The sequence below is a fragment of the Pholcus phalangioides genome, unplaced genomic scaffold (assembly GCF_987345545.1).
Source record: "Pholcus phalangioides strain wild (caught in Gottingen) unplaced genomic scaffold, Ppha-v1.0 ptg000012l_1, whole genome shotgun sequence".
Taxonomy (NCBI): Eukaryota; Metazoa; Arthropoda; class Arachnida; order Araneae; family Pholcidae; genus Pholcus; species Pholcus phalangioides.
Genome location: NW_028301605.1, coordinates 18953062 through 18961839, shown reverse-complemented (window position 1 = coordinate 18961839; position 8778 = coordinate 18953062). Strand labels below are relative to the sequence as shown.

Sequence of the window (8778 nt, the reverse complement as noted above, 5' to 3'; positions counted from 1 at the left end):
CGTTATTTGATGAGTATTTGCCAGAATTTTACGATCAATGTTCAGAATGTTCAATGTCCAAATTGTCCATTTGAAGGGGAAAATGACGAAGTCTCGAACTCACCCCTTTAGTGACACATCGGGATTGAGTTCAAAGTCAAAGATCAATGTCCAAAGTTTAGACTCTTCGTGAAGTGGCCCGTAATTGGCCAGCCAATGTCTTAAGTGTGACCCACTCCAGATTTCGGACTTTGGCCGTAACTATATCCGAAATGTATCTGCGAATACGTTAAGAACGGGAGGAAAGGGGGGGGGGGCTAAAATGGACACAGGTCCCTTGCGATCGATTGAATTTTCGTTTCTGTTTTTGCCACCCATTCATGTCGTGTACAAAAATAGGTAACAAAAAATTGCGGGCCCCTTTCGATGCCGGGGGGTAATAACGGCGAAAAGGTGATTTCAGGTAAAGAAGACGAAAACAGGTTCTTGAAGAAAGATAAGGAGAAAAGATAAGTAGAGCTATATATATACACACATAGGAACCTACGATAAAAAAAAACGGGGCATTCTTCAAGCGTGTGACTTTGGGATCGCCATTTGCGAGAGAGGTCCTTGTTAGAGAATTCCGTTCAAGTCTCAACAGCCAATTGCACGCAAACGTTTGTGTGTATTGGAAAATAATCGAAAATAAGTACAAATTCCGAGGACAAGTAATACCAGCTACAGATAGATAAAGTCAGATCTAGTGTCACTCTAGGTTGAACATTGCAACTTTCGTTGGCTATTCGTAAGTTTTCTTGCTTATACTTATATCACTAATTTATTATCCATACCGTATTTATATTTTACTGTATTTTTATGGTGAGTACCATTAAAAATGTGGGATGGGCGTGGTTCCTAGAGCCACATTAATACCAGGGCCACCGTTACCAGACGCAGGGCCAAGTGCGAAAATAATAGCATTTCAATTTCGGGCCCCTTGGCTCCATTTTTATATATATTCTGTGGGAGATGGGGGGGTTGGCATTCAAAATTGTGTATATTATAACAAAATATACATTAATGCTAAAAATATGCATGCCAAAAAAAAATATAGACACAATATAGACAGCAATTAAAATAAGGACCGAATGGAAGAAATTTTCTGAGGACTAAGGAAAATTCGGGATAAATGAATTAAAAATGGGAAAAATGATTGACGGATAATTCCACCACACACCCATGGAAATTCAGAATAAATGAAATAAATAATTCTTGATTTGAAGAAAATTCAGAAAAAGTTAAAGAAATTGTTCTAGAATAAATGCCAGAATAGGTAAAGCTCAGATTGAATTCCAGAATAAATTCCAGAATAGATGAAATTCAGAATAAATTCCAGAATAGATGAAATTCAGAATAAATTCCGGAATAGATAACATTCAGAATGAATGAAAGCAATAATTTCCAGACCTGATAGAAATTCAAAATAAATGAAAGAAATAGTTTTAGCACCCACGAAAATTCAGAATAAATGAAAGAAATAATTCCAGAATTGTTGAAATACAGATTAAATGAAATAAATTGGTCCAGAATTGATGAAAATTCAGAACAAAAGAAAGAAAAAATTCTAGACCTAATGAAAATTCAGAGTAGATGAAAGAAATAATTCCAGAATTTATGAAAATTCAGAGGTAATAAAATAATTCCAGACCTAAAAATTCTCATTAAACGAAAGAAATAATTTTAGCACACAAATATATAGAACAAATTATGACTTTCTTTGTAGTAAAGTAAATAAATGCAATGTATTCCTACAACTGTATTATTCAACTTATTTGAAGTGGTATTTTTGATTTTTATTGTGAACAGTCGAATCTCGTTATAACGAACTCTAAGAGACCGAAGAAATCACATCGTTAAAACGGAATTGTGTTATAAAGGAATTCCAAGTCTTTGCATTGTTCCTATGCAAACTTATCGGGGGGATTAGGAAAGTGTTCGTTTTTAAAACGAGATTTTTTCGCTATAACAGTATTCGTTAAAACGGGATTTCGACTGTAGTGCTGACGGTACTTTCAAGTAAAAGTAATTATTTCGTTGTGTACTGAATAATTTTAAAAAAAGGAAAATGGGCTATTATTAAAATTGAAATGACCTACCAAAAAAACTTTACGTTTCGGTTTTTTTTATTTTTCTATAGTGTGCTAGATAAAATGGTTTAACCGATTTTAAAATTAATAAGAGAATTAATTAATCAAAAAATTATTTGAGAATTGATGAAAAAAATAATTTCTGAGTTAATGTTTAAAAATTTTTTCAGACTTGATGTATAAAATAGTTTCAGAGTTAATTTTAAAAATAATTTCAGAATTAATGTAAATTTTTTTCCCCCAGAATTATAGCAAAAGATAATTTCAGAACTAACGCAATTTTTTTTCAGAATTTACGTAAATTTTTTCCCCCAGAATTATACTAAAAGATAATTTCAGAATTAATGCAATTTTTTTCAGAATTTATGTAAATTTCCCCCCCCCCCAGAATTATAATAAAAGATAATTTCAGAATTAATGAAATTTTTTTTCAGAATTTATGTAAATTTCTTTTCCCAGAATTATAGTAAAAGATAATTTCAGCATTAATACAATTTTTTTTCAGAATTAATGCAATTTTTTTCAGAATTTATGTAAATTTATTTTTTCAGAATTATACATAGTAAAAGATAATTTCAGAATTTATGTAAATTTCTTTTTTCAGAATTATATATAGTAAAAGATAATTCAGAATTAATGTAATTTTTTTTTCAGAATTTATGTAAATTTTTCCCCCTTAGAATTACACTAAAAAATAATTTCAGAATTAAAGTAAAAACAATTTCAGAATTAAAGTAAAAACAATTTCAGAATTAAAGTAAAAACAATTTCAGAATTAAAGTAAAAACAATTTCAGAATTAAAGTAAAAACAATTTCAGAATTAATGTGAAAGATAATTTTAGGGTTGATGTAAAAATTGTTGCAGATTTAATCATATAATGTAAAAGTAATTTCAGAGTTAATTTAAAAAATAATTTCAGAGTTAATTTAAAAAATAATTTCAGAGTTAATTTAAAAAATAATTTCAGAATTAATGTAAATTTTTTTTTAGAATTTAAGTAAATTTCTTTTCCCAGAATTATAGTAAAAGATAATTTCAGAATTAAAGTAAAAACAATTTCAGAGTTAATTTAAAAAATCATTTCAGAATTAATGTAAAAATTATTCCAAAATTAATGCAAAAATTATCCCAGAATTAATGTAAAATCAACAATGTCAGAATTAATGGGAAAAAATAATGTCTGAATAGGATAATTTAAGAATTGGTGATAAAAATTACTTAAGAATGATTTAAAAAAATTGATTTACTAGAGTTGGCAATTATGTATTAGGTAGACCTTACTAATACATTTTTTTAGGAGCCAGAGATTTGCCCCAGTCCTGCCAAAAATACATTTTGCACGTCCAAAGGTAAATATTTATCTAATATCTACCTAATCACAAAATTTTAATCGACAAAGACAGTTTCACTACTTGAAAAAAGGGGGAGGGTGGACAATAAAATTGCATTTGTTTTCTTTTTGGCTCATGTTGACAAGTGTCACGTGCTGGCCACTCGGGCATGAATGACATGAAAGTTCCGCTCTTTGAGTTACGGTATAAAAATACAGTAATTACACGTGTAAGTTTGTATTTTACTGAAGACAGAATGTGTCATGGTTGGGTTGGTATAGTATAACATGTAATTTCCGAACTAGGGCAAGCATGTATAAAAAAAGCTATTTGATGGTCAGGGTTATCAGAGAAATTTTTTTTTTTATAGTCTGTTGCGGCGGTTCTATTGTGGCCCCCAGATATTGTCGGGGGTGGCACAAATTAAGCAAAACATGAGCCATGACAGATGATTAAAGAGGCCATTGAGACTGTTGAAGAAGAAAAAATGAAGTTGTGAAACTTTCAAATGAAATATTTCCCGAAGAAGCGGGTCCACTTTTAGAGTACCCGTAGGACCCCCCCCCCCTTTCCCAGTTAGAGACGGGGGCACCTCGTAGAGGGATCAGAGGCGAATTTAGAGTTTAGCCGTGTGGCTGTGCAAATTTTGCTGCCTTTCATTCATTTTAGTGTAATTCTCTTGACCTCTTGTTCCTCACATATTTGCCACCCTGGGCATGCTCCCCCCCCCCCCCATTTCTTTCCTGACCATGGTCCCTGGACAGGGGACCATGGTCAGATTTTTCAACCGTTTCTATAGTGAATTTATTGTGTGAATTTCCCCCAGGCTGCAGCCCTGTCAGCCCCCACATTCTTAGGGTAGACATGGCCTCGAACACAGCCCGCTTAGCTCCTTCCTTGTAAATGCGCCTTTGTCTTCAGATCACTCGTTTGGTCAAACTACTGACGAGGTTCTACCTCTCACTCCCTTATGCGCACACTCTCCTGGTGATTACATTCTTTTTGATCACTCACTCACCCGACTCTTTATTCCCTAGATCACTCTTGTGGTCGTTTACATGCTTGCATACTCTTACGTCATTCAGATCACTCATTCTTCCACAATCTCTAGGTCACTGCTTTCGTCCCTCGCTCACTCCGTATTTCACTCTCACGCTCACTTACTCGCTCACTCCCTTTCAGTCATTCTTTTGATCACTCACTGGTCTATTCCTCGCTCTCAAAGCAGAGGTGAATATATGGTTTTGCTGCCCTTCTCCCCCCTTTCTACTCTAATTTACTTGATCTCTCATTCTTCAAATTTGCCGAACTGGGCAATATAGCCCGCTTAGCCCCACCCCGACCTGTAAATACGCCTCTGAAAGGGATGCTGACGTGTATCCAGCCCCGCGGGTATAAGCAGAACTACCCTTAAAGCAATTTAAAATTTTTTTGTGCGCTATAAATTTACTCAGAAATTCAGTAAATAATTAGAAAGGATCCCACTCCTGGATTGTGGGGGGTTCCTGATCAAGACCGTAGGGGCCCCCCCCCCCCACGAGAAAAAAACATGGTGGACATGGACGCAGTAAAAAAAAATCTAATAAAGTATTTTCATGTGCTGACATGTACAAAATAATTAATTAATGGGTTCTAGCTGATTATATAATAACTATGAATTCAAGATGAATTCATGTCATGGTATAATGAACGATTCAATTAATGTAAATTATATTATTATTGTGTTGTACTATTGAATGAATGCCGTTTCTATTAGTCATCTTAATATGAATGAATAATTGTGGAACGAATTATCCGAGTTACCGTTATTTCCTACAGGGAAGTTCGATTCGAATAACGAGCGAGATTCGGATAACGAGAACGTTGGAAGAACGAATCAAGCTTGTTTTAACCGAAAGTTGCACTGTATATCAAAGTATTTGAGCATATGTATCTCTATCAATATAATAGGCTTATTAATTCACTTGGCGAATTTTTTCGCTAGAAATTGATAGGTTAATTCAGGGATTGACTTTTTTCAATCGGTTATTATGCGTGATCGCCAATCGTCTCGGTAAGCTTGATAAATTTGTCACTTTTACCGGTGATTATGCACAGTGTCGTTGATAAATTTGAATAATGCTAAAAATCACAATTTTTACCGTTGATTATACATAATAAAAAGCGCTTTGATGAATTTCATAAACACTTGAAATTTTTCGCTTTTATCGGTGATTAGGCATAATACCCTAATATGATTGGTGAATCTGATAGATACGAAAAAAATTCCCAAATGAGTCGGGTGTGTATGATAATGTCGGATTCCGATATAACGAAATCGCATTTAATGAATGTCATGATTCAATGACTAAAACCGTGATTTCCTAATTAAAAATTCGTCAGATCAAATAATTCGATAAATGCTACCTCATTATATTGGGGTAAGATCGTAAAAATTCTTAAATGCGAGTTCGTTATATTGAGAGCCGATTTCAGAATACGTCAAATAGGAGTTATTTCGGGTTTTTTTCCGGAGAAATTCGTTAAATTAGAGTTCGTTATATTCGGTTCAGACTCTGGTTCACAAGTAACGGCCATAATAACAATAAATCTATCACGGAAATGGGACCGATTTGTTTTATTAACCGATATGAAATGGCGATTATGAATAACAACCGGCAAATGTGATGAATTTTTAGTTCGATTTATCATGTTTACCAACGACGCTTGATGGCAGGGCTGGAACTAGAAATGGGGGGGGGGGGAACTGCCCTGGGCGACAAAATTTAGGGGGGGGGTGGAAATTTTAGGTAGGAACAGAGAACGCCGTTATAAAATTATCGAATTTTAAAGTTTTGGGGACGGCAAAATAATGTTTACCCCGGGCGGTGACAAAAATCCTAGTTACGGCCCTGTTTGATAGTGATAAATTTTTTAATATTTGTTAAATTTACCAACGATACTTGGGTATCATATATTATCATCGGTAATAGTGCGTGATATAGATGTAATGAAATTTATCACTCCCCAAAATCGTCGGTGATTATGTATAATCAGAGCGATTCGTCGCATTTACCTCGACATCTATATTGTGAGAGAAATCGCTTTATTTGGTTGTGATATAATTTATTATTGACATAATCCGGTAGTTTTTTTCGTAGCAATATGTTATTTATTAAATTTTATTTAATTGTTAACAAAAATTAAAATATATTTAAAGGCTTATTCAAGAAAACATATCAAGAGATGAAAGCTTCAATCCTATTCTTCGCTGTGGTTTGCGCCATCGCTATCATTGGTTGTTCCGACGCCGGAGTTCCTTACGATCTCAAACATCACCACGAGCATCACGATGATGATCACCACCACCATGACCACCACGATCACCATCACCATGACCAACATCGTGACCACCATCATGACGATCACCACGATCATCATCACGGCCATCATGATCATCACCATGGATGAAATTCATGCTTTTTTTTAAACTTTCATATTAAGACTATTTTGAAATGTTGAGGAAAAATAAATTATTAAAAATTATTCGAATTTTGAAGTATTTTTTTATAGATGTTTCAGAAATCCTTGTATATACTTATGTTTGACAGCTTTTTTCCCCAATTTAGTTTCCATCAATTCTACAGCACAGGGTGCTCCATAAATTCGTAAATACTTTAAAAAAATAAATAAAAATTGAAATTTTGGATTTTTTTTTTTTTGTTGCAGAAAAATAAATTACTTCACATTTTCGCCGATAGAGGCGTGTTGCTCGAAGGCAAATGACGTACGCAAATCAGAGTGCTATCAGCACCTCCTAGAGATAGAAGGCCACGGCATGGGTTGCCGTCTGAACGTCATGAGAGTAATCTGGTAAGACTACCTACCCAGTTTGCCACATTTTGAGAACCACTGCATCCTATTCCATTTCCTCTTGTTTTGGCGTAGAATCTTCTGGGTTGGCTCGCAAATACCTCACGGTGGTTGGATGTGGGGCATAGAAATCGGGCGATTTTGTGTCTGATCGTATCTTTTTCACACAACGATGATACTAGCACGTGCAGCGGAATTTTTTCCTCCGGATATTCTGCGTGAGGATGGACTGCTTGCGTGACGTCACGAGCAGCGTGAGGAGGCCTTCTATCTCTAGGAGGTGCTGGTCCTATACGGTGCAGGGTGTACGATTAACAGCTTAATTTTTTTAATTTTTATGTTACACATATGTTACCGCTAATTTGCAGAAATCAGTTATTCCACAGATTATCTAGGTATCAAATCAGTTAATCTGCAGATTAGCTAGGTAAAGTGCACATTACTTTCGATCTCTTTAGCAGTAACATATATACTAACGTTTACATAAGGTTTTCATTGTAATGTTGACATTGGTGAATAATACGTTAATGATGAAGTTGTTTCACCTTAGTTTCGAATCACCGGCTGGAACGTTTCGCACGCAGAAGCGATTTAGAAACGGTTCAGGTTCACAGAATTCTTATCTGCTTTCGTGCAGCGCCCTCTATAAATAAAAACTTAAAAAATTTTTCTGTGACAATAACTTTTTCGCAAACTAATCCAATTAAATTTTCCAATTCCTTCAATTTTTATGAATTTTTTAACTATTTAAGAATTCAAGATATGCAGAAGACTGGATGTTGTGAAGATTGCCAGACGAATGCTCTGAGGGACCCGGGTTCGACTCCCGGTAGAGGCAGTGATGAGTTTCTTCCTTCCTTAAAAAAATTAACATCTCAAATAATAAATATCTTCACAACATCCAGTCTTCTGTATATCTTGTATTAACAAGTGAAGAGCGACATTCATGCCATATTTAAGAATTTGTGGGACACCCTGTACATTCGAATGATATTAAAAGCTTTGTTCGCAGAATTCTGGCGCTATAACGTGTTTGACGTTATATTGAATCACGGTTTAACATGTGAAAGTCATAGAAATGAAAGATTTTCCTAACTTAAAGTTTTTGGCGACAAGCTGGTTTGGACGCCACATAACTGGAATCGACTGTAAATATGTAAGCTGTTACTTCTCTGGAACTTGATAAGTTATTAAGTATTTGGCTCCAGAACATCGCTTTACCCGAGGACCGATGTTGTTGAGACGGCCATGCATAAAAATGTATCCCTTACAAGAAAGAAACTCTCCACACAAACATTCGTACAATCTAGCCCTGGGTAGGCACAGAACTCAGGGTGATGTGCCTGGAAGTTTGATTTATTGTGTTGGTCCGTTGGACGACCCAGTATTTTTCACAGACATATTTTTCCCATATAATTTGGCTCTTGGGAGAGATGATGAACCATTTTCTGAATCATTATAAATTTGTTTTTGCTCATTATAAAT

General features: G+C 34.8%; 1 long non-coding RNA gene across 1 annotated transcript; it reads left to right on the top strand.

Moving 5' to 3' along the window:
• The first annotated feature begins 310 nt into the window (after positions 1-310).
• On the top strand, positions 311-6966 carry LOC149079829 (uncharacterized). Its single transcript, XR_016193686.1, has 2 exons — positions 311-766; positions 6641-6966. It is a non-coding gene; the product is annotated as an uncharacterized LOC149079829 (long non-coding RNA).
• Positions 6967-8778: the final 1812 nt, after the last annotated feature.